This window comes from Lactuca sativa, chromosome 4 (assembly GCF_002870075.4).
Source record: "Lactuca sativa cultivar Salinas chromosome 4, Lsat_Salinas_v11, whole genome shotgun sequence".
Lineage (NCBI taxonomy): Eukaryota > Viridiplantae > Streptophyta > Magnoliopsida > Asterales > Asteraceae > Lactuca > Lactuca sativa.
This window is the reverse complement of record NC_056626.2, coordinates 376,843,386-376,868,073: the sequence shown is the minus strand read 5'-3', so window position 1 is coordinate 376,868,073 and position 24,688 is coordinate 376,843,386.

Here is a 24,688-nt window from a genome sequence, read left to right as displayed (position 1 = left end):
AGTACGAAAGATACTAACGCCCTCCAACTTTGTCAACTTTTCGAACTATATGTGAAAAATATTGGATTTTCTGAAAACTACGTTCATCTATTTTCATCCAAAAAGACATACTTTGTCAGTACAAAAACACTTATGAAATCACCAACTTTATTGTTGACACTTTTTCGAAACCACTTGTATTTCTCAGGGAATGAGTAATACAGGTAACTACCAGCTTTTGAAGAAGGAACGCTAAGGCATTTATTATCAAACATTTTAAATCATCATATTCTAATATTCTTTTGGAAACATGTATAACGTAACAATGTACGTTTTTATTATATATATGATGGTTGTGTTACTTTCTTTACGATATTCAATTGTTATGATAGTACGTGATGTCATCCACCTCCGAATGTTTCCACCATTCTAGTTTGGGGGTGTGAGAGTAAGCCGTAACATTAACTAGCAGCCAGTAGTATAGAAAGTGTTGTAAGACTACGGGGATAGACGTAGCATTCACTAGCGGCTAGTTAGCAAGGAAGGCATTGTAAGACTATGGGTAAGTCGTATCTTTCCCTAGCAGCTTAGTTAGCAGAGATTGGGCGGAGGCCTGTACCTTTTAGTTAGCGGAATTTGGGTGAGGCCCTTACCTCCTAGTGATCAAGGTAGAGATCAGGAAGGGTAGTTTGTTGAGATTAGTATGTAGTTACCCTGTAAATCCCTAGAGAGGTGAGACCTTGGGAGAGGCCGCTCTAGGATGTAGCTGGGTGAGACACATGGGCGAGGCCCGTATGCTGGGAGCAGTATGGGTGAGAGCTAGGAGCAGGATCGCTCAGTAGTATGGTTGGTTGAGACCCGTGGGAAAGCCCCGTGCGAGAGTGGTTAGGCAAGTGAGACTAGAGGAATAGACCGCTTGAGGTTATAGACGGGTGAGAGCCGTGGGCGAGGCCCGTGAGATTATAGTAGCGCAGGAGAGACCTGGTAGGGACCGTGGTGTCAAGATAGGGGATCGAGGATCCCAGGACTTGTAGCACCAGAGTGATAGAGTAGATAGAGCAGTTATAGATAGTCGAAGTATCTTCAGGAGTCACTGGGAGCGACTAGGGGATTGCGATGGGGTGTAGTGACCGATGGGATTTCGGTAACCAAGATATTGGCAGGTTAGTTGGAATAGGGTGGTCTCAACGCATCCGGTAGGCAGATGAGGGACAACAGATTTTTCAGTCAGTGGTGGTAGCGAAAAGGGAAGTATAGTAAGAGGCAGCAAGTTGACCGAGGGTGCTACGCCTCTCACAGCAGGGTTGGATAATCTCAGAGGGGAGGGTTGACCTTGATGCGTAGCTCTAGTATGAGTCTTAACCGTTGCAGGGAGGAACCTTTTACTTGAAGGATTATCTGATCCATTCACTGGGATTGATGCTCAGCACTAAGTCATAGAAGTAAGAAGTATTCGGTGTATACCGACAGCAGTAACCAGCACTGGGAGTAGCTGGAGCAAAGTATACCATGAAGAGTATGTTCTGCACCAGAAATAGAGGAAGTGGCTACTTATGGAAAGTTGCCTTGGGAAGGCCAGAGAACGTACAAGGAAAAAGGGGGTAAACCCCTAGAGGTCCAGCATAAGTTCTCGGGGAGTACCAGAAGGATTATTAGTTGACTAAGTTGTGTTCCCAGGATGGTCGGGAATTAGGACGGACCCGAGAATATTATCCGCAAGGTTTAAAGATAGTCAGAATGGTCATGCGGAAGGTCAACAGAGGTAACCATCGGGTGTTAGGTTTCCCAGACAGAGTGTTGGAGGCACATCACAAGTCAGTTGACCATAGTGAACTTCGAGGACAAAGTTTAGTTTAAGTGGGGGAGAGTTGCAACACCCAAAATCAGAAAGGCCAAGAAAGGAAGGAAACCCTAAGTTTAAGGGTTCGATTCGTCGAGTCCAGGGAGGAACTCGGCGAGTCGGAGTGGGATTCGGGCATCCATTAAGTGACCGAATCAGCGAGTCGGCAATAGGACTCGGCGAGTCCGGTCTGAAGAGGGAAACCCTAAATCCGGGACTTTGTGCACTATTTAAACATCTCATTCTCTTTCTTAGGGTTACTTAGAGATTCTCTTACCTAGAACACGAAACCCTAAGCCTCCATTGTAGCACATTCAAGCTTTCTTGTCATTTTGGGTGATTTGGAGGAAGAAGGAGGAAGGGAACCTTTAGAGATTCAAGGGTTGGCGTTAGATCCAGAGTTTGTGGGACTTTCCAGAGCATCTGAAGGTAATAAGTCATCACCTCCACTCTTTTGCATCTAGATCTACCATTTTGTATGAGATTTGGGGCTTTTATGCCATGATTAAGAGACAATTCGAGTTAGAAGTCCAGATCTGAAGTTGCTACTTCAGATCTAGATGTATTTTGGCCTAGAGAACCATAAAGTATCAGCCATGGGAGTGTTGGTGAAGCATGCTTGTCTTAAACCCTGGCTTTTAGTGTATTGAGCCTAGATCTCCTTAGCTACACGTAAAGTTTGCAACTTTACGTGAGGAATAGGCTCTAGAAGAGTGATCTACAGTTTGGAGTCCCTGCATGACTCAAAAAGCCTCTGAATGTATGAAGGATTGAATAGACTCGACGAGTCCTTCGAGTGGACTCGGTGAGTAGTATGAAGATTAGGAGGATCTCGACGAGTTGGATGAACAATTTGCCGAGTCTGTTGAAGATTGCCTTGGACTCGACGAGTCTGTTCTTGGACTCGGCAAGTCAAGTCGTGAAACCCCAAACCCTTCGAGTTAAGGCTTAGATCAGTGAGTTGAGTGGAGACTCAGTGCGTTGGACAGGACAGGACTTGGAAATCGGTAGACGCGGTGAGTCAGGGACTGACTCGGCGAGTTGAGTCGCGAATGAAAGGATTCTGAGCCTATGAACTCGGCGAGTCAATACGCAGACTCGGCGAGTATGGTTGACCTGGATGGTTGACTTTGACCAGGACTTTGACTTTGACGAAAGTTAAGTTATTTGACCTTTAGGAGGACAGTTAGACTCAATGTTGTATTAATATTGGTAGCTCGGGGAGCTAGTGGAGCAGCAGTTCAGAGAATATTCTCTGAACATAGCAGCAGAAGTTCAACAGTTCGAGGTGAGTTTCCCTTTGTGTGGATGGGTCTAAGGCCACAATGCCGGCCCATGTAGATATGTGTAGGAAGACCCAGGGGTTAGCCCTAGGAACTGTATGCCAGTATGATATTCGGGACCAAGGTCCATTGGTAGCGTATGGGTGCCCAAGGAATGGTTTGCATGATAGAGTATACTTCTTGTCTGCGTGATACTTGTATGTGCCTGGTAGGGAGGTGAGTGTGGGCGAGGTCCCGTATCTCACCAATAACACAGTGTTGACAGGGTTCTATATCTCATTAGTAGTAGAGCAGGGGCGAGGCCCAAGTGAGGGAAAGAGCGAGTGTGCGTCGGGCCCATATCACACTATCAATAGGAGCGTGGACGGGGTTCCATGACTCATCAGTAGCAGGACAAGGGCGAGGCCTTAGAACAGGATTCAGTAGTATATGCTTAGTTTATGTGTTGTGATATAATTATGTCTTAGTATATGTTTGCGGGCGAGGCCCAGTGACAGGTGAGGTCTAAAAGAAACAGATATGTATCCGAGCGAGGCTCGAAGCCCGGCGAGGTCTAGAGCAAGCGGGGCCTATTGTAGCGGGCGAGGCCTGAGGTAGCGGGCGAGGCTCGAAGTAGAGGGCGAGGCCCAAGGTAGAGGGTGTGGACCAGTACTTGCGGTTTGCAGCTATGTGTTTGGTATGTGGGAGGTTGGGGAACTCACTAAGCTTCGTGCTTACGGTTTTCAGTTTTGGTTTCAGGTACTTCTGGTAGCGGAGGAAGAGCTCAGGGTGATCACATGGGACACACCATGGATTAGACACCCTGGGATATTTTACTCTGATAATCAGTTTATGTTTTGAAGTAATGCTATGAAATTATGTTACGACTTATGATATGGTTTTTATAAATATGGTTTCAGTAACATTTTTAAAACAAAATTTTAGTCGTGATTTTTGGGTCGTTACACCATCCGACATGGGAAAGGAGCACAAAACTCTGGAAGGGATCCAAGGCAATAAATAGGGCCTTAGGGATTTCATTCCTCCTTGCACCTTGGCTTGAAGTGTAACATCCGGATTCCTAGGTATCTTATTTTAACTATTTATTTTAGAGTTTTGTGAAGGGACTCGGCGAGTTGACCCTTAGACTCGCCGAGTAGGATCGCGAGTTCTTATCCTGATTATTGCCCGGACTCGATGATTTGATTCGTGGACTCGGCGAGTCCGCGCTGTAAATGAAACCCTAATTATCGGGGTTTGGGACCTATTAAAAGGGACTTATAGCCATCATTTGCGGCTACCAGACCCTTGAGAGAAACCCTAGAAGTGCTTGAGCGTTTTAGAGAAGAAAGAGGCCATTATCCACCATTTCTTGTGTGTTGTAGCAAGAGGAGAAGAGGGAAGACAAGATAGATGGGTTGGAGAGTTTGGATCTAATTTCAACTGGGCAGAGAAAGCTATTTGAGGTATCTGTCTGAGCTTATTTCCATGTTTTTGTTGTTATGGTTGAATCTAGGGTTTTCCCATGCCTTATTTAGCTTGGATCTAGAGTAAGAGAGGTCCCATGGTGAAATCATTCATAGATCTGGACCTTAAGAGGTCCAGAGAGTCCCTTCCATTCTGCTTTATGCCTTTTCTTTGGAGCTTTGAATTGGGGTTGTTGTGAAATAAGGGATTTCACCAAAATGAACACAGAGGACCATGCATGAATGCCCAAGGTCCGACCTTTACATGATTATAGGCTATAGAGAAGCTAAGTCTATGGATTGGAGGAACATATCTGACCTCAGGAGGTCATTTCAGTTTAAGCATGGAATGAAGTCGCCGAGTCTAGGAGCAGACTTGACGAGTCGGACTAGGTTGCCCTGTGAATCGCACAGTTAGTGACTCGCTAAGTTGTGGAAGTCACTCGGTGAGTAAGAGAGGATCTAGAGGACCTGAGTTCACAACGGAACTCGCCGAGTTCATAGTTGCACTCGACGAGTCAAGTCGGGGTAGCCCCGCAATTCGTGCCAGGTGTAACTCGTCGATCAGGGGAATGACTCGACGTGTCAACCGAGGTTAGAAGGATGCGGGTGAACACGCATGGACTCGCCGAGTCACCCACGGGCACTCGATGATTCGGGTCAATGTTTGACCATTGACTATTGTTGACTTTTAGGGTTTGGTCAATAGTGGGGTCTTTGAGTCAAGAGAGGGGTAAAATGGTCTTTTACCCTTCTGAGGGTTCCAAAGGAGGGTTTAGTCTAGTCTTGAGAGTTATATTGATGAGAGTATTTACTTTATTTGACTAGGCGGAGGCTAGACCATATTTCTACCGAGTCGGAGATTTACCGAGACATCCGAGGTGAGTCTTCTCACTATACTTTACCTAGAGTGGCAATCAGAGTTATATGATAGTGTATTTGCATGCTATTTATGTGTTGTGATTTATTGTGATATGTGATATGCATGATTCAGAGTTTACAGAGTTAGGACCGGTGGGTCCATAGAGTTAGGACCTTAGGGTCCACAGAGTTAGGGCATGGGGGCCCACAGAGGGTTGGGACTCGAGAGTCCCATTGAGACACATTGACCAGAGGGTCAACAGAGTTATAGCTTTAAGTGGCTAATATGTGTTAAAGTGGTATTTTGGGGAACTCACTAACCATTTATGCTTACAGCGTTATGTGTTATGTGTTTCAGGTACTAGTGACGATCGCGGGAAGGCGCCGGCATGATTCGTACACACACGCGGAGTTTTTGTGTTTTGATATTGGGAAATTTTTTGTGGATTAGAGATGTGATACATTGAGATTTTTATAACAATTGTGAATGGCAAATGTGTTTTGAAAATGTAAAAAATTGTTTTAATTTTACAGTGGTACAAGTTGGTATCAGATCCTTGGTTTGAGGGATTCGGATGCACCTTCGGGCGTATCTGAACTCAAACTAAGGATTTGAGGAAATTTTTGATAATAAAACAATTTTTTAAAGAATAAAAAGAGTTTTGAGACAAGCAGAGCAGAGCTGTGTGTACGATCAGCCATCGCCCGAACGGTGATTTCCCAAAATACCCTTACAATAAGTGTTATGAGATATGTTATGCTATTTTATATGATGAGTTATGTTATGCATGCTAGAGTAGACTAGGTATTCTTATTAGGTCTAGAGTGGCCTAATATGCGATGCCTTAGTCTAGGAGTTTTGCTGCTAGGGATTCTTGAGAGTGTTTAGATAGCAGCGAGGAGCTTATGAGAGGTTTGCTAGCGAGTAGCATATGACTAGAGAGAGTAGACTACTTGGGATTTGGGGCTCTGGGAGGAGGACTTGGGGTGAATGTTGATGCGGTGTGGACAGTAGTATTGGGCCCGTACTACTGAAGACACCGAATCAGTGCGCAATCCAAGTAAGAATACTTAGAGTACTAAGGAACAGGTAGGGCGGAGTTATCGAGTGTGAGTATACTCGAGCGAGATCATGGTTGGGACACACCATACACCAAAGATCAGCGATACTAGTGATGAGGAGATCCCTAGGATCATTCATGAAGAGGTGGCTGCGGCAATCAAGGCAGAGATACCAGAGATGTTCGGGTCTATCAAGACCACACTGATAAAGACTTTTGGTGAGAGATACGCTGCTCTTTCTGATGATGTTTTTGCAGCGGCCACCGCAACTATAGCTGCGACAAGACGCAGGGTGGTGATGCGTTGCTGTTCCGAGAGTTCAGCAACACAAAACCACCAGAGTTTGATGGGACCCAGGACCCGATTGCGATGATGAGGTGGATTTCAGACATTGAGGGGTGTTTCTTTACGTGCTCATGTCCAGAGCATTTGAGAGCCCGGTTCGCGCTGAACCAGCTTCGCTTGGGAGCGAAGGACTGGTGGAAGTTTGTTATGGCGCACTATACGCCTGCTAAGCTTGCTGCGGTGACCTAGGAGAGGTTCACCGCTATGTTTCGAGATGACTACGTTCCCCAGGTGGAGAGGGAGTGTTTGGCACAGGAGTTTCTGACCCTCAAGCAGGTTACTGAGTCTGTTACAGTAATTACTCGGATGTTCCTTGAAAGGGTGATGTTCTGCCCAGAGCACGTGTCTTCCGAGCAGGCATGGATGGGCCAATATATGAGTGTTTTGAGGAGGGATATACGAGATTTCGTGGCGAACTCGACGTACCGGACGTTTACCAAGCTTCAGGAAAACGCCCGGAAGAGGGAGATAGAGCTGGAAACTCAGGCCAGGGAGGAGGCGGAGTCTCAGGGGATGGATCGGCGACCGGCACAGTCACAGCCACAAGTGCTATAGTGAGAGCTACTGATATTCGGCCAGTGAAGGTCGAGGCACCAAAGGCACGAGAGAGAGCCTTCCAGTTGACCGCGGGGGAGGTCCACGCAGCACCCAATGTCGTGGCTGGTATGTATTCTTTCATGTACTTATTTTGATGTTGAGATATTGTGCTTATATTATGTTATGCGTAAGTACTTTTCTTGTGAGTTATGTACCTGCCCTTGTATTATTTGACTCGGGTGCGACTCGGTCTTTTGTATCTTTGGCTTTTAGTCAGCACATCAGTGTTAGTCGAGAGGCATTGACTCGACCTCTGAGAGTTTCCATAGCTGACGAGAGGGCGGTGTATGCCATAGAGGTGATTCGAGGGTGTGTACTCGAGATTTTCGGTGTTGAGTTTCTGATTGATTTATTTCCTATTGCAATATGAGATGTCTGTGTCATCGTGAGCATGGACTGATTGAGCAAATTTGGAGTGGTTATTAACTACGAACAACAGTTGATGACCATACAAGACCCTAGTGGGGGAGTTCTTACGGTGTACGGCGAGGGTACACGTTCTGGGTCAGCATTATGTTCAGCTGCTAGAGCGAGGCAGAGTCTACATCAGGGCTGTAGTGGGTTTGTGGCGTATGTGATGGATACGAGGGTTGATTCAGAGAGACCGAGGTCATTTGATGAGGTTCCGATAGTGCGAGACTTCCTGGATGTTTTCCCGGAAGAGTTGCCGGTTATGCCTCCCGAGAGGCAGGTAGAGTTTCGTATCGATTTGGTTCCGGGGGATGCGCCTATCGCCAAGGCGCCCTATCGCCTTGCGCCTCCAGAGATGCAGGAGTTATCTTCGCAGCTTCAAGAGCTGCTGAGGAAGGGGTTTATTCGGCCGAGCTTTTCGTTGTAGGGAGCGCCTATCCTTTTTGTCAGGAAAAAGGATGGTTCATATCGGATGTGCATTGACTACAGGGAGTTGAACAAGCTGACAGACAAGAACCGTTACCCCTTGCCGAGGATCGACGATTTGTTCGATCAGTTGCAGGGAGCGTCTTGGTTTTCCCAAATTGACTTGAGGTTTGGATATCATCAGATGGGAGTACGAGATGAGGATATCTAGAAGACAGCTTTAAGGACTCGTTACGGGCATTAGGAGTTCGTGGTGATGCCTTTCAGGCTCACCAATGCACCGGCGGCGTTCATGGATCTCATGAACAAAGTGTGCAGGCCGGTGTTGGATCATTCGGTGATCGTGTTCATCGATGATATATATTGGTGTATTCGAGATCCAGAGAACAACATGAGGTGCACTTGAGGGAGATCCTCGGAGTTTTGAGATAGGAGAGGCTTTATGCCAAATTCTCCAAGTGTGATTTCTGGTTACGAGAGGTCCAGTTCCTAGGACAACTCGTTAATCAGAATGGGATATTGGTCGATCCGGCCAAGATTGAGGTAGTGATGAGTTGGGAGGTGCCGAGATCCCCCACCGAGATCAGAAGTTTCTTAGGGCTGGCAGGCTATTACCGGAGGTTTATCAGGGATTTCTCTAAGATCGCCGTGCCACTCACCAGGTTGACCTAAAAGGGTGTTGCTTTTTCATGGGGCCCAGAGGACCAGTCCTCCTTTGAGACACTTCGCCAAAGACTGTGCGAAGCCCTGGTGTTAGCCCTTCTGTAGGGGATGGAGGACTCTGTGGTGTACTGTGACGCGTCGATATCGGGGCTGGGAGCGGTGCTAATGCAGAGATGGCATGTGATAACATACGCATCGAGGCAGCTGAAGCCTCATGAGACGAGGTATCCCACCCACGATCTAGACTTGGGGGCAGTAATGTTTGCCCTCAAGATCTGGCATCACTATCTGTATGGGTTCGGTGTACCATATACACGGACCACAAGAGCTTGAAGTACTTGATGGATCAGCCCAACCTAAATATGCTCCAGAGGAGATGGTTGGATGTGGTAAAGGATTATGAATGTGAGATCCTTTACCACCCGGGCAAGGCTAACGTTGTAGTCGATGCCCTGAGCCGTAGGGTGAAGAGCGCCCCGATACAAGACATTTGTATGAGACTGACAGTGATGACTCCAGTGTTGGACACTATACGGGAGGCCCAGGTGGAGGCCATGAGACCAAAGAACCGTAAGAGAGAGAGAGAGAGAGCGTGATCAGACAGGTATCAAAGTTTGTTACCGACAGCCGAGGACATATAACCTTTCAGGGTCAGATTTGGGTGTCGTTTGAGGGAGGGGCACGTACCATTTTGATGGAGGAGGCGCATAGATCGAGATTCTCGATCCATCCCGGGGCCACTAAGACGTATTTGAACCTGAAGAGAGAGTATTGGTGGCCTTGTATGAAGAGGGATGTCGCCTAGTTCATAGAGAGGTGCTTCACATGTAGCATGGTTAAGGCCAAGCACCAGCATCCGCATGGTAAGCTATAGCCATTAGAGGTTCCCGAGTGGAAGTGGGAACAGATCACCATGGATTTTGTCACCAAGTTGCCGAGGACTGCGAGTGGTGTCGATGCAATTTGGGTGATTGTGGACAGGATCACAAAGAGCGCTCACTTTCTTGCTATTAGTGATAGCTCTTATGCTGAGTGGCTGGCAGAGTTGTATGTGAGGGAGGTGGTATCACGGCATGGAGTACCAATCTCGATCGTTTCAAATCGAGATGTGTGTTTCACTTCTAGATTCTGGAAGAAATTTCATGAAGAGTTGGGTATGAGGCTACATTTTAATACCGCATGCCACCCACAAACTGACGGGTAGAGTGGACGGACGATTCAGACGCTCGACGACATGATTCGGGCATGTATATTGGATTTCGGAGGAAGTTGGTATGCCTCCCTTTGAGTTGTTGTATGGGAGAAGGTGTCAGACTCCCATTTGCTAGGGAGAAGTAGGGAAGCGGGTGATGGGCAGTACAGAGATAGTGCTCCAGACGATAGAGCAGATACAGCAGGTTAGACAGAGGTTGTTGACAGCTCAGAGTCGCAAGAAGAGTTATGCAGATAGACAACGATCCGAACAAGAGTTTCACGTCAGAGATTTTGTACTCCTGAAGGTATCTCCTTGGAAAGGAGTGATCCGCTTCAGGAAGAAGGGAAAGTTAGGGCCCCGATATATTGGCCCATTCAGGGTGATCGCGAGAGTAGGCAGAGTAGCATACCGGTTGGAGCTACCTGCGGAGTTGGGCCAGATTCATGATACCTTCCACATGTCGCATTTGAGGAAGTGTATAGCCGATGAGTCGGTAGTGGTATAGTTGGAGGATATTCAGGTGGATGCGAGCCTGAACTATGTGGAGAGGCCAGTTGCTATTGTGGATCGGAAGATCAATGTTCCGAGGAATAAGGAAGTGCCCCTGGTGCAGGTCCAGTGGCAGCATCGTAAAGGGTCTGAACTGACTTGGGAACCGAAGCGAGAGATGCGTGAGCAGCATCCAGAGTTGTTTGTAGAGTAAGACTTCGAGGGCGATGTCTGATTCTAGTGGGGGAGAATTGTAACATCCGGATTCCTAGGTATCTTATTTTAACTATTTATTTTAGCGTTTTGTGAAGGGACTCGGCGAGTTAATGCTTAGACTCGCCGAGTAGGATCGCGAGCTCTAATCCGGATTAATGACCGGACTCGACGAGTTGATTCGTGGACTCGGCGAGTCCGCGCTGTTAAACGAAACCCTAATTCTCGGGGTTTGGGACCTATTTAAAGGGACTTATAGCCACCATTTGCGGCTACCAGACCCCTGAGAGAAACCCTAGAAGTGCTTGAGCATTTTAGAGAAGAAAGAGGACATTATCCACCATTTCTTGTGTGTTGTAGCAAGAGGAGAAGAGGGAAGACAAGCTAGACAGGTTGGAGAGCTTGGATCTACTTTCAACTGGGAAGAGAAAGCTATTTGAGGTATCTATCTGAGCTTATTTCCGTGTTTTTGTTGTTATGGTTGAATGTAGGATTTTCCCATGCCTTATTTAGCTTGGATCTAGAGTAAGAGAGGTCCCATGGTGAAATCATTCATAGATCTGGACCCTAAGAGGTCCAGAGAGTCCCTTCCATTCTGATTTATGCCTTTTCTTTGGATATATGAATTGGTGTTGTTGTGAAATGAGGGATTTCACCAAAATGAACATAGAGGACCATGCATGAGTGCCCAAGGTCTATGGATTAGAGGAACAGATCTGGCCTCAGGAGGTCATTTAAGTTTGAGCATGGAATGAACTCACCGAGTCTAGGAGCAGACTCAACGAGTCGGACTAAGTTGCCCTGTGAATCGCACAGTTGGTGACTCGCTGAGTTGGGGAAGTGACTCGATGACTCCGAGAGGATCTAAAGCACCTGAGTTCACAACAGAACTCGAGAGTTCATAGTTGGACTCGACGAGTCGAGTCGGGGTGGCCCCGCAATTTGTGCTAGGTGTAACTTGTCGAGCAGGGGAATGACCCGACATGTCAATCGAGGCTAGAAGGATGCGGGTGAACACGCGTGGACTCGCTGAGTCGCCCACGGGCACTCGACGAGTCGGGTCAAAGTTTTACCGTTGACTTTTGTTGATTTTAGGGTTTGGTCAACAGTGGGGTCTTTGAGTAAAGAGAGGGGTAAAATAGTCTTTTACCCTTTTGAGGGTGCCAAGAGAGGGTCTAGTCTAGTCTTGAGAGTTATATTGATGAGAGTATTTACTTTATGTGACTAGGTGGAGGCTAGACCATATTTCTACCGAGTCAGAGATTTACTGAGACATCCGAGGTGAGTCTTCTCACTATACTTTACCTAGAGTGGTAATCAGAGTTATGTGATAGTGTATTTTCATGCTATTTATGTGTTGTGATTTATTGTGATATGTGATATGCATGATTCAGAGTTTACAGAGTTAGGACCGGTGGGTCCATAGAGTTAGGACCTTAGGGTCCACAGAGTTAGGGCCTGGGGGCCCAGAGAGGGTTGGGACTGGAGGCTCCCACTAAGACACATTGATCAGAGGGTCAACAGAGTTATAGCCTCGAGTGGCTAATATGTGTTAGAGTGGTATTTTGGGGAACTCACTAAGCATTTATGCTTACAGTGTTATGTGTTATGTGTTTCAGGTACTAATGACGATCGCAGGAAGGCACCGACATGATTCGTACACACACGCAAAGTTTTTGTGTTTTGATCATGGGAAATGTTTTGTGGATTCGAGATGTGATACATTGAGATTTTTATAATAATTGTGAATCTAAAATGTGTTTTGAAAATGTGAAAAATTGTTTTAATTTTACGGTGTTACATGAAGTTCCGCCAACCCTTCTTCCTCCTCCAATAGGGACGATTTCTAACCCTATCTGGGTTTATGAAATTGACCCTTCTCCTAGTTATTTTTATTCTACTCTTTGGTGTCATTGGGTGTGATACCATTAGAGGGATTCTGGTTTGGGTCCTTTCATCCAAGCAACTTCACGGAGGTTCAAGATCTCAAGCATGGAGATCAAGGGCAACATAAGAGTTATGTATTCTTATTTGTTTTTATGTTTTCTAGGGTTGATGTAATTAGCATGAAGCCATAGATCCATTGGTTGCATGTAGACTTAGTGTCACACCCCAAAACCACGAACGGCGGAAACGTTCAGGGGTGGAGGACGTCATGTACAGTATCACAACAGTGTAATATAATAAACAAGCAACAACATCATCCATTTCATTATAAGTAAAGTTTTAATACATGTGTGTTCTTTCATTGTAGTAAGACACCAAAAATATACAATCAAAATAAAAGACGAGACGTGTCTGCTCCGTCTTCTCAAAACCTGGCCTTCGTACCTGTCTACTGATGACCTGAGAATACAAGTTATTTTGAAAGCGAGTATCAGCTTTAAAGTTGGTGAATTCATAAGTATATAAGTGTTGTTGCCTTGTTTGTGAAAATCTGTTATGAAGGCCATGTAAACCTTTAAATGAGAATGTTGAGGTAAGTATGAAATCCCTAGAAAAACCCTTATTTTCTATAAGTATGAAATGTAGTCTTCTACCAAGACCTGAATGTTCTGTATGTATGAAGTGTAGTCTTCTACTAAGACCCGAATGTTTTGTTTGTAAAATGATAGTTTTCCTTTAATTGTTCAGTACTAAAGTACTTAGTCTAACTCATCGTTTATGTGAAAGTATCACAAAATAAAGTAAACAGGAAAATGTACTACTGTAAGTGTTGTCACTGGGTACTAGGACCAACACAGCCTAGGTAACTGTTATCCTGAGGTACTAGGGTTAACACTACCTATATAACCTAATGAACATCCGAAGATTGTCCAATTATCCTCTGTAGCAGCAGCAGGTGGGAGGAAGGGTTAGTCCCTGTAAAGGTACTCCTAGTATAAGTAATAACCGTAGGCATCTTTAGATGTTCATTACCCACTGTTGCTAACAGATGGGTTCCGGAATGGTTAGTCCCGTCCATATATCCCGAGGTACTGGGGATAGAGCCCTATTCTAGATATCCCGAGGTACTAGGGATATGCAGGATAATTTACACAGAAGGTACTAATAAATTATCCTCGCATTTTGTGATTCAAATATTCAAATAAGTATACACAGGTAAAGGTATTAACGTAAAGGTACTCATGTAATGTGTTCATGTATCAGGTAAACATATGTAAAGGTACTCATGTATCAGGTAAGGTACTAGTAAAGACTCATGAATGAACTGACTCTTGTGTGATTCCTTGTAATAGGAATAATGTTTTGTTATCTTCAAATTATCCCTATGATAATTTACTGTAATCTAACTAGTTGATCATGTAAGTTTACACACTCCTACTACTCAAGGGTGTGGGAAACTAAATGAAAGATGCAAACTATAACATCAATACATATATAAGAATATAAGTGTATATGCAAAGTTTAGTTCAAGAATGAAAAATGGTTTTTGTAAGACATTTTATGGGTTTTGAACAATAATTAACAATGACTTGATGTCATTTTAATAAACATTTCAAAGATAAAACATTTGGTAACAATGCGCTTTTTAGATGTAAAACCATTTCATGCAAATACATACCAATGATTTAATAACATGTTTGTTTCTACTTGTATCCCCCCACCCCCATTAAAGCATTTAAAATGATTTAAAACATTGATTAGGGGTATGAACTCACTTGGAAGTTTGAAGATAGCGAGATGGAAAACCGGGCAGAGTTTCGTCTCGGGAAACGGATTTTTCTTGGGATTCTCGGGAATCTCGGGAGTAAAGTCGACCCTCGGAACTTGAGCAAAATGACCAGGGCTTCGGGTCTGAACGGGCATGGAAAACGAGGCAAAACGCAAGAGAAACGAGAAGAAATGAGCAATTTTTACGGAGACCCTCGCATCCCTTTTATAGGGGCTGAGAGGCCTCGGTACGTGGGGCGTACGCTCGTACGCAGCGCGTACGAGACGTCATGGCTTACCGCATCCTCGGAAGAAACATCGGAGCGACATGGACAGCTCGGAGCCCTTGATTCGAGTACGCGGGGCGTACGAGGGTACGCAGGGCGTACTCCGGTCCTATCTGCTGACTCCCCTTCGGATATTACCAAGAGTTTTTATTTATTTTTATATTTATTTTAAATAAACTTCTAAAATTCATATCTCCTTCATACGAACTCCGTTTTCGACGTTCTTTATATCCACGCGTAGGTGTGAGTAAGATCTACAACTTTCGTTTAGATTCCATTGGCAAATTATGAAATTATTTTTATTATTTATTTATTAAAATGACGTGATTAAGGAATTTCTTTAAAAATTCATAACTTCTTTATCTGACGTCGGTTTTTGCCAGACTTGTTACCGCTGAAATACCATTGACGAGACCTTCGATTCTTGTTTAGGTCATTCCGGCCAAAAGTCGCTCGATCTCCGATTCGAGTTTTTACGTAACTTCGTATTGCTGGTTTTTGTCGGAAAACTTAGAATGGTCATAACTTCAATATACGAAGTCGGATTTGGGCGTTCTTTTTATGTACGATCATGGTTTGATGACATTTAAACATAGAAGAATTTTAAATAGGAACTTTTTGGACTTTTTATTATCGAAGTTAATTTTATTAACTCAAAAATGGTTACAATACTTGACTTTTTAGGTCATTACAAAGATTTGAAATATCGGGTTGTCACACTTAGGTATATCGTTGTTTCGATTTTTTCGCTGCCTAGTTTAGAGTGTATTTGATGCGTAGAAAACCCAACAGTGGTATCAGAGCCATTTGTTCATGGTTACATTCACCCTAGGTCCATATTTTCTGTAAAAACTTGTTTGAAATTGAATGGAAGATGATTAAATGAAAAATTCGTAATTGATAAAAACCCTAGTCGTAGCTCACGACATGAATTAGGAGGTCACGACGTGAGCTTGGCAGAAATTAGGGTTTCAGATTTTTTGCCATTTTTCAAATATGAAGCTTTATCAAATATGGATAATTACCAAATTTAAATAGTTTTAAATCTCGAAAATTAAGAAATATTATTTAAAAATGATTATTTGAATTTGGATCCCTCTTGATAAATATTATTTAAATATGATTATTTGAATTTGTAGCTCACAACATCCCTTTACTCATCATGGAGCCAAATATGGATCCTAGCCTTTTAAAATAATTTTATTTAGGGTGATTATTTTCTAAGGATAAGTAAAACAAACTATAATGGAATTTGTTATAGAATGATGTCTATAACCATATGCACTAAAATCTACTGCTATAAAACCTTTAAAAGGATTAGCTATGAGGATGATTAATCTTGTCAATTTTGTAGTTTGGGAGTAGTTCTCATAAACAAAAGGAAAGATCACACCTTTGTTAAATCTCTTCCTAGCTTACTTCAAACATTGTATTTTAAATTGTTAGAAAGAGAAATTATCAACTGTACGTTGTAAATTGACATATTGAAGTAAAATAGAATTTTCTTGAGTTAGGAGTTAACTATGGTTGATCGACTTGCTAACATGTACATATGATCAACTCATTTTGATTTTGATATGAAAAACTTTGAATATCCATTAAGGAGTTGTGAAACATGTTGAGGTTACCTTTTAGAATTAACATTGCCAATCATAGAAATTCATACCTCAAAACACTCCCATATTTTATTATCATAGAAGTGTCAAGAAGAAGAAATCCAATTGCCTGTGGTTTAAAAGGCGATTAGTGTTGGTATACCTAATCTAGGCCCTAATACCTAGGACAAAGGAAGGCTTATTCTAAGACATGTTCTGATAACTATTCGTTTCCATAACAAGAAAAGGACTAAGAAAGCAAACTTGCCTAAATATATATTTGAAGTGAAAGGACTGAAACATGAAGAAGTTAAATTTGATCATGGATCACGAGCCCGCGCTACTTTCCATAGGATTAAAACATAACTAGTTCTTCCATGTTTGGTATTCAATCAAATATATGGATTTATAATGCCATCAGAACATTACTTCTAAACCCTGAGTGTTTTACTAAGGATTAAGTACTGACAATTCCAAGAATGTGCAGTGCCTAAAAGAAGTAAGAAAACGAAACATGGAGAAGGTAATTTGATCATGAATTCCAAGCCCTTGCTACTATTCATAGGATCAAATGACAACTATTCCTAAATTTTTATTCTATGGTATTATAATTGAAATTGTTTATGCTATGATTCAAGAGATAGTTCTGACTTATTTAAATATGGAGCATTCAACATGTTAAAGGAAAGTCATGAAATCTATAAAGCAAGTATAGAAACAATAGTTCAAAGTTGATCTAAATACTTGAATAAGGTGTGTTATTGTTGAAATTAGTTCAACTAATGAACCGTTCAGATCAACCACGATACATGGTGAGACCAACTTTGTATGAATGTGAGTCTGGAAGCTTTCAGGTGCTTAGAGCTCTCATAAAGCGAAAAATGAGAATCAACTGGGCAATAGGATGAGACACTCATAGTGAGAATCTCAGTCAAAAACCTTATCGACCATCTAAGCGATCATGAAAGAGTTTAATGATCTATCTCCGTCTAAAACACTACTACTGGGAATAAATCCGATATGACGAATGCGGAATATCAAGAACAATCAAGAATCAATCACCATCATATGCAAGTAATCTGATAAAGGTTTTTCTTGTATATTGATTATGAGATGAACGTATAGATAAAACCCTAATCTGGTAAAAAGCTTACCTCATAATCTAACCTAATGATTATTTATTGGGAACAATAAATATATACCATAAATATAAAATATATGCCTAATATAAAACCAATGCCCTAGAAGAGGTCGATTAAGAACTTCTACTGTAAAAGCACCGTAGGGAATCATAAAATGATTAACCCTAAAAAGGTTTCCCTAAATAACCAAATATGCCAAATTAGTTTCAATATCTCAAATATTCAACAATCTCCCCTACATGGTGAAACTGATGAAAATCACGATTTCCGATCCTCTTGGCATTTCTCCCCCTAAATTGTGAGACTCATCAGCACATGGGGTCTTCAAAGAGAGAGAAATAGAAATAATCTTCCAAATATGAACTCGCCCTTGAATAATCATCACTCCCCTTTGAATCTTCAACAAATAGCATGGAGAGGACCCGAAAAATTATGAAGAATCACCAACAATCTTCAAAACCCGTCAGATTTGATGAAATAAATCCCTTTATAATAAACCCAATTCTCAAAAATTAAAACTGGAAAAATAACAAAAAATTATTTTGTATTTTCCGATATTTAAATTTAGACAAAAGAATAGAATAAGAAGCAATTTATTTAGAAGGGTTTGAAAAGAATAAGACCAAAGAAAATGATAAGAAATAAAAATATTTTGGAAAGAAAGGGGTAAAAGGTAGTAAAATCCCAAGAAATTGAAAGAATTAATAATCTTGGGTAAAATCTGTGAAGTTTTGAAAGTCAGGGCGGAAAAAGTTGAAAATATAAATGATATTCTTCTCTTTAACGCTGAAACTTTCAAAGTGGTTAAATCTGTGAAATCTGTAAACATTTGAGGACTGGAACAGTCAAAACGCTGAAAGTGCAGGGACCAAGACTGTAACATCAATCATCTTAACGGGTACCAAAAAAGTCAAAACCGATTATAAACATGTCTAATTCCAACCACCTAAGAATTTCCAAATGCGAATACAAGATACAAACTCATTTCATCAGAGTTCTCTTATTGCGAATTCCAATTCCAAAAGTATATAAGGATGAAACCTGATTGATGATTTAAATTTCCAAACATTCGATTATGAACATTTGTTTCGAGTTGATGTCCATGCGATTTCAATGTAGACTCGTGAATTCCGACTCCAAATCGATTGCAATAGGATGTGAATGTATAAACAGCGAGTGAATTCTGATTTGTTATAGCAGCAAATCCGATTTTCAATTCTGAATACGAACCTATAAGTGCGAACGGATGACTGGAATGTGTGGACAGATTCAAATTTTGACTTTCGTTGCGAACCAATCAATTAAACATTCGATTACGAGCGAACAACGATTTCAAAATCAAGCTAGCCAAGAACAACGAGTCTAACAATTACACATCGTTCCAAGCGTGCGACTGATTTTTCATCTCAGTTTCATACCTCCGAACGAAAGTGGGAGAAACCGATTGCGAATCTGATTCCATTATTATCGACTGTGACTCTCACTCCGACTTCAAATGGTCATGGACCAAAAGCGAATCTCAGGTTCGCTTCAAATCTCAAACCCAATGCGAATCTCAGGTTCGTTGCGAATGATGGATGTAAATGTGATGGGGACGCGAGCCTGAAGAAGTGAAACATTGAATTCTTGATTTGGAACTGCGAATCTAGAGCTTACGACATAGCTACGAACGAAGGAACTTTCGCATCTTGTGACATTCGCGTCATGTTGACTTTCACATATTGACTCCAAGGTTCGTTGCGAGAGTATAGGATTCGTTTCATAGAGTAATAAGAAAACATTTTTGCTTTCGCGTCTTGGGTAGTCTCCACTTCAAAGAACGAACACTGGAACTAGCAAACAAGCAAAACTAACCCCAGTTTTTCAAGAAATTGCGAATTTGACCCTCCTGAATGCTATGAACCGACAACTTATGCCTTGTTTGCTGAAATGTGTCAGAATTTTACCCCTTTTACAGAAAATGTCCTTTTTCACCCCATCTTTTTCACCTTTTTCAACTTTTGTCATTTCCAACAATTAAAAAATCAATAAATTTGATTTCTTCAACACACTTTCATATATTTGACTAAATCTTCAACACATTTCACAAGATTTGGTCCTTTTTTGTTTTTGTTTTTGTTTTTGTTTTTTTAATAAAGGACAAAATCTTTTATGAGATTTTTGGTACCTATTTAAGGTTCAACATTGAAGTTGGTTTCTTGCATACCCACTTATATGAAGAAAATCTGTCATCTTCTGAAAATAATACTTGCCTTTTAGTTGGAAAACAAAAATTTCCATAAATTTCATTAAACCAACCAAATTCTCTTTTCTTTTCCTTCCAGCTTTTAACATTTTTAACTGAAGAAAAAGGAGAATTAAAGTTTCTTTGAGCATGCTTGACTTCAACTTTTTCACAAGCATTAGGTATTTATACCTTGGGCATCCAAACCTTCTTTATTTTACTCTTGTTCTTCCTCTTCTCCTTCCTTTTCTGATTTCTAGGCTTCATAAACAAATTTCTGATCTGAACATATTTTTCATCTTTTTGAATCTGAGCATTTGAAGACTTTTGAACACAATCCTTAGGAGTTTGGTAAATCTGAACATCTTCAAGTATTGGCATTCTGTAAGGAACCAATCATTCAAAGACATCATCAGAACACAAAAAATCATATGTTGTTGTTCCATTAGAACAAAATGTCTTTACTTTCACGATTGCCAAAGATTTGCTTTGAGATTCATCTTCAGAATAACTAGATTTGGATTGTGAAGCTTCTAAAAAACTTGAAACACTTGATTCTTCCTCAATATGAAAATCTGGAGTCATTTTTTGTTCAGAAACTTGTAGAACAACACGAACTTCTTCTTTTTCTTTTTCAACTCTTTTCATCTTCAACATCTGTTTATTTTCTTGATCTAATTGTTCATAGATAATACAAAATTGTTCTACTATTCTCTCATTCATTCTTAACTCACAGTAATTAACATATGAGTATTCATATATTTTCTTATCAATAAGAAGATTATACAACTAAGGAATATCATTCAACATATATTGACCATTGATTTGAAACATGGTCACATTGTTAACACCATAGATTGGTTTAGTACCTTTAATCCAAGTTCTAAAATGGAGTCAAACAATAAATTCGTTTCATCCATTAGATCTTCAACAAGTGACAGAACTTGAAGAGAGAGAAAGTAGATTTGATGAGAATCCTAGAAAGAGAAAACGGATTTGAGATGGTTTCTAGAGAGAAACAGATCTGAAACGATTTTTAGAGAGATAAAGTAGATCTGAAGACGAAAATTCGAATAAACATGAAAATTTTCTTCTAATTCTCTTCCAAAACACGATTCAAGAACAAATCAGATGAAATAATGAGTTGAAGATAATAGATCTGAAAAAGATTTTTCAATCAAAATGCGATATAGAGTTTTTCTTTTCAAAAAACTTACAAAATTTGAAGAACAAGGTGAGATTCATGATAAAATAGCGCCATAAACAAGATCGATTCTTGCAATAATCACTAAGATCTACAAGAACCCGCTCTGATACCACTTGTTGAGAATAAATCCGATATGACAAATGCGGAATATCAAGAACAATCAAGAATCAATCACCATCATATGCAAGTAATCTGATAATAGTTTTTCTTGTATATTGATTATGAGATGAACGTATAGAGAAAACCCTAATATGGTAAAAAGCTTACCTAAAAATCTAAACTAATGATTATTTATAGGGAACAATAAATATATACCATAAATATAAAATGCATGCCTTAATATAAAACCAATGCCTTAGAAGAGCTCGATCAAGAACTTGTATTGTAAAGGCTTCGTATGGAATCATAAAATGATTAACCCTAAAAAGGCTTCCCTAAATAACCAGATATGCCAAATCAGTTTCAATATCTCAAATACTCAACAACTACCACTAGGAAGTGTTAGTTGGATAGAGAAACAAATCATTCATTGATTTTGTACTAGATGAGTCGCACTATATTTGCTAACAATTCGTGGATTGTATCATGTTACAAAAGGTCCTTTGGTCGTGTTCCAACTAAGTAGGTTCTTGAAACACTCTATGATATGTGAAGTGAGATTCTATCCTCACTGTCATATATGGAATTCTACGATTATGAGGCTTACGCTCGTCGTGAAGCGCTCGACAATCTAGAACATAGAATAGAGATGTGTTATCTCATTGGAGAACCCATCAAGCATTTCGGATAATTTTTTGACAATCCTTCTGAGAACAAAGTGTATGTTGCTCGAAGGGCAGTCTTCTAAGAGAGGGAGCTGATTGCCAAAAGGGATAGTGGGAGCCACATTGCTCTTGATAACATTCAAGAGTCAACTAATGAAGGACCTGAATTTGGACATAACATTCAATTTGGAATTGAAAGAGCTATTAAGGAAACTAACATATTTCCACTTTTTCCTTATAGATTTGATAGATGACATCACATACTAGTTATATAATACTTTATATTACTAAGATATGTGAGTAACTAGTAGATAGCAATCAGAGTGTACCAGTTATCGGAAGCTATGGTAGGACCTAAACGCTACAACGTGGAAGGAGGACATGGAGTGCGAGATTCAGTCTATGAATATTAAAACATGGTAGATCAAGCACCTGACCTTAACCCTTAGGTGCAAGTGGTACTTCAAGTAGAAACAATCATGGATAAGAAAAAACACATAATCAAACCAAGATATGTTGTGAAGGATGTGTAAGCTTAACAAGTTCATTTATGGACGGAAATAAGCATCTCAAAAGGTGGATGATATGGGCATAGTTAGTCATATAATTCATGCATTATGTTAATACTTTATGTTGTTGTTGTCTCATTTAATGAAAAAAGGTGCTTAATTAGTTTATAATTTCATTTTTCCAGCAATAATGACATGCTTGAAAGGAAAATGAAGCGTAATTGGCGATTAGACGCTTGGATCTTGGATTTTGAAGAAAGAAGGATGTTGCTGGACAGCTTGACCCCTCGTCAGTGTTTTGGCCATATCTCATGAACCGTAACTCTAATTGATGAGATTCAAAATTTTCTAAAAACTAGACATAATATCAGACGACTTTCGTGTTTTGATAAAATGTTGATTCCAAACGGACTCAATGAGTAGGACATCAACTCGACGAGTTGGTCAGAAGTTTCGCGATTCTTGACTTTCCCTTGCCGCACACGGGATTTTAAGTGATGGACTCGGCGAGTAGGTCACTGGACTCGCCGAGTAGCCCCTGTTTTCATAATATATATATATATATATATATATATATATATATATATATATATATATATATATATATATATATATATATATATATATATAGAAACGCTTCTCATTCGAACCCTGACTAATGGGGGAAGTTTAGGACGATTTTTGGACGCCAGAAGGGTTCTTAGAAGCTGTGGTTTTCGAGATTTCAACTTAGATATCAATTTGGAAGAAGATCAAAGGCAATAACACACTACTTTTATCTTAATCTTTTGCATGAACCATGTTTCAATCATTAGATTATGTTTTTAGGATGTTATTTTGTCACACCCCCGAACCAGACGGCGGAAACGTCCGGGGGCTGTCGTGACTCAATTGAATACCATAACATTGAATATATGTGAAACATAACAACATTCGTCACCATGCATTAATATTGTACAACCAGTAGAGTTTACATGAAGTACAATGTTTAAACATTACATTTCCAAAATAAATTGTTCAATTCGCACATAAATAAACTGCAAGCCATCACTGAATATGGTTTCCTTTGATTCACTGGTTCCCTGAGAATACAAGTATTTTGAAAAAACGTCAACATATGAAATGTTGGTGAGTTCATAAGTTGTCAAAAAAAAACAATGTTTCGTGTCGTTTGAAAACCGCCAGAAAATCCGATATTTTCTGAAAATAGTATAGTCAAAAAGGTGTGAAGATCCATAAGTATGCTTGTTTGTTTTCTATACTTGTAAAATATTGTTTGTTGAAATCGTATGTATTCTGAAATTGTATGTATTGAAAACCCTAGGAAAACCCGATGTTTTCCTAATTCTTTGAATTCCATGAAATTAATTTGAAACCGTTGCAACGCATGAAGTTATCATTCCAGACGACATTGGATTATTTTTGAGCATGATTATCTGCTACAAACACGCGTTACACAAACGACTAGTCTATAGCAATACTAACGATCCCGAAGGCGTCGTCCGTACTAATCACGTTATCCAACCGTCCTGACTACGTGTAGTCCCACATCCGAAGAGAAGGAGGACACGAAGGCCTCGACGACTCCATTAGCCGGTTGGGGATAAAAAGGTACGAGGGGTCCCAGACCCGCCTCGCAAAAAGGCAGACTCTACTAGCGACACTAAAGGACCCTTGGGGACCAGTAGTCTACAAGGCATTGAAAGTCCGGTTACGTCGTGTCGGATTGGTAAAACCCAACACTTCGTAAGATGAAGTCTTTGGGCCTTAAGATCAGGTCGTCGGGCTAGCTAGGCTCAACGAACAAGATTTTACACTTGTGGGGCCCAAAGATAGTGCGTAGACGTCTATGCACATTCGCATGTATAATGAATTCCGAATCGTTATTTGTATGAATCGTAGTATTGTAGTATCATAGTATCGTCGTGTTAGTAGTTTCGGATTTTTATTGGTTCGAGACCGAACCAATTCGTTTAACAACGACTTTGGGTGTTGTAATGTATTGTATTTTGTCGGTAGTCGTGGTACCATTACTTGGTCAAATTGTATGTATTGAATTAGTCTTGGAAATTTTCTGTTTTCAGCCCCTCCTTGTTTGTAAAATTTACTTTTTCAACCCTTTATTTAAAATACTTTCCGGTTTGGTCCTTAAATCAATTTTCTTGACATTTTAACACCAAAAATTATTGAAATAAATATTTTCCAGCATATTTTTCATAGAAAACAGCTTAAGTCCCTGAAATTTCAGTTTTTCTCGGTTAATACCCTTCTTTTCGCAATTTTGACAATTTTGGCCCAAATTGTAAAATTTTTGCAACTTTGGTCCTTTTTAAATTTAAAAAGCATTTTAAACCTTTGAAAAGGACTTGGATCACTTATGGTCCACTGTTTTACAGAAAATCACAGTTTTGGCCCTCCAAAACAGAAAAATTCGCATAATGGGCCTCATTGGGCCGAAATTTTCATTTTTAGCCCATTAAGCTTGAAATTTATGTTT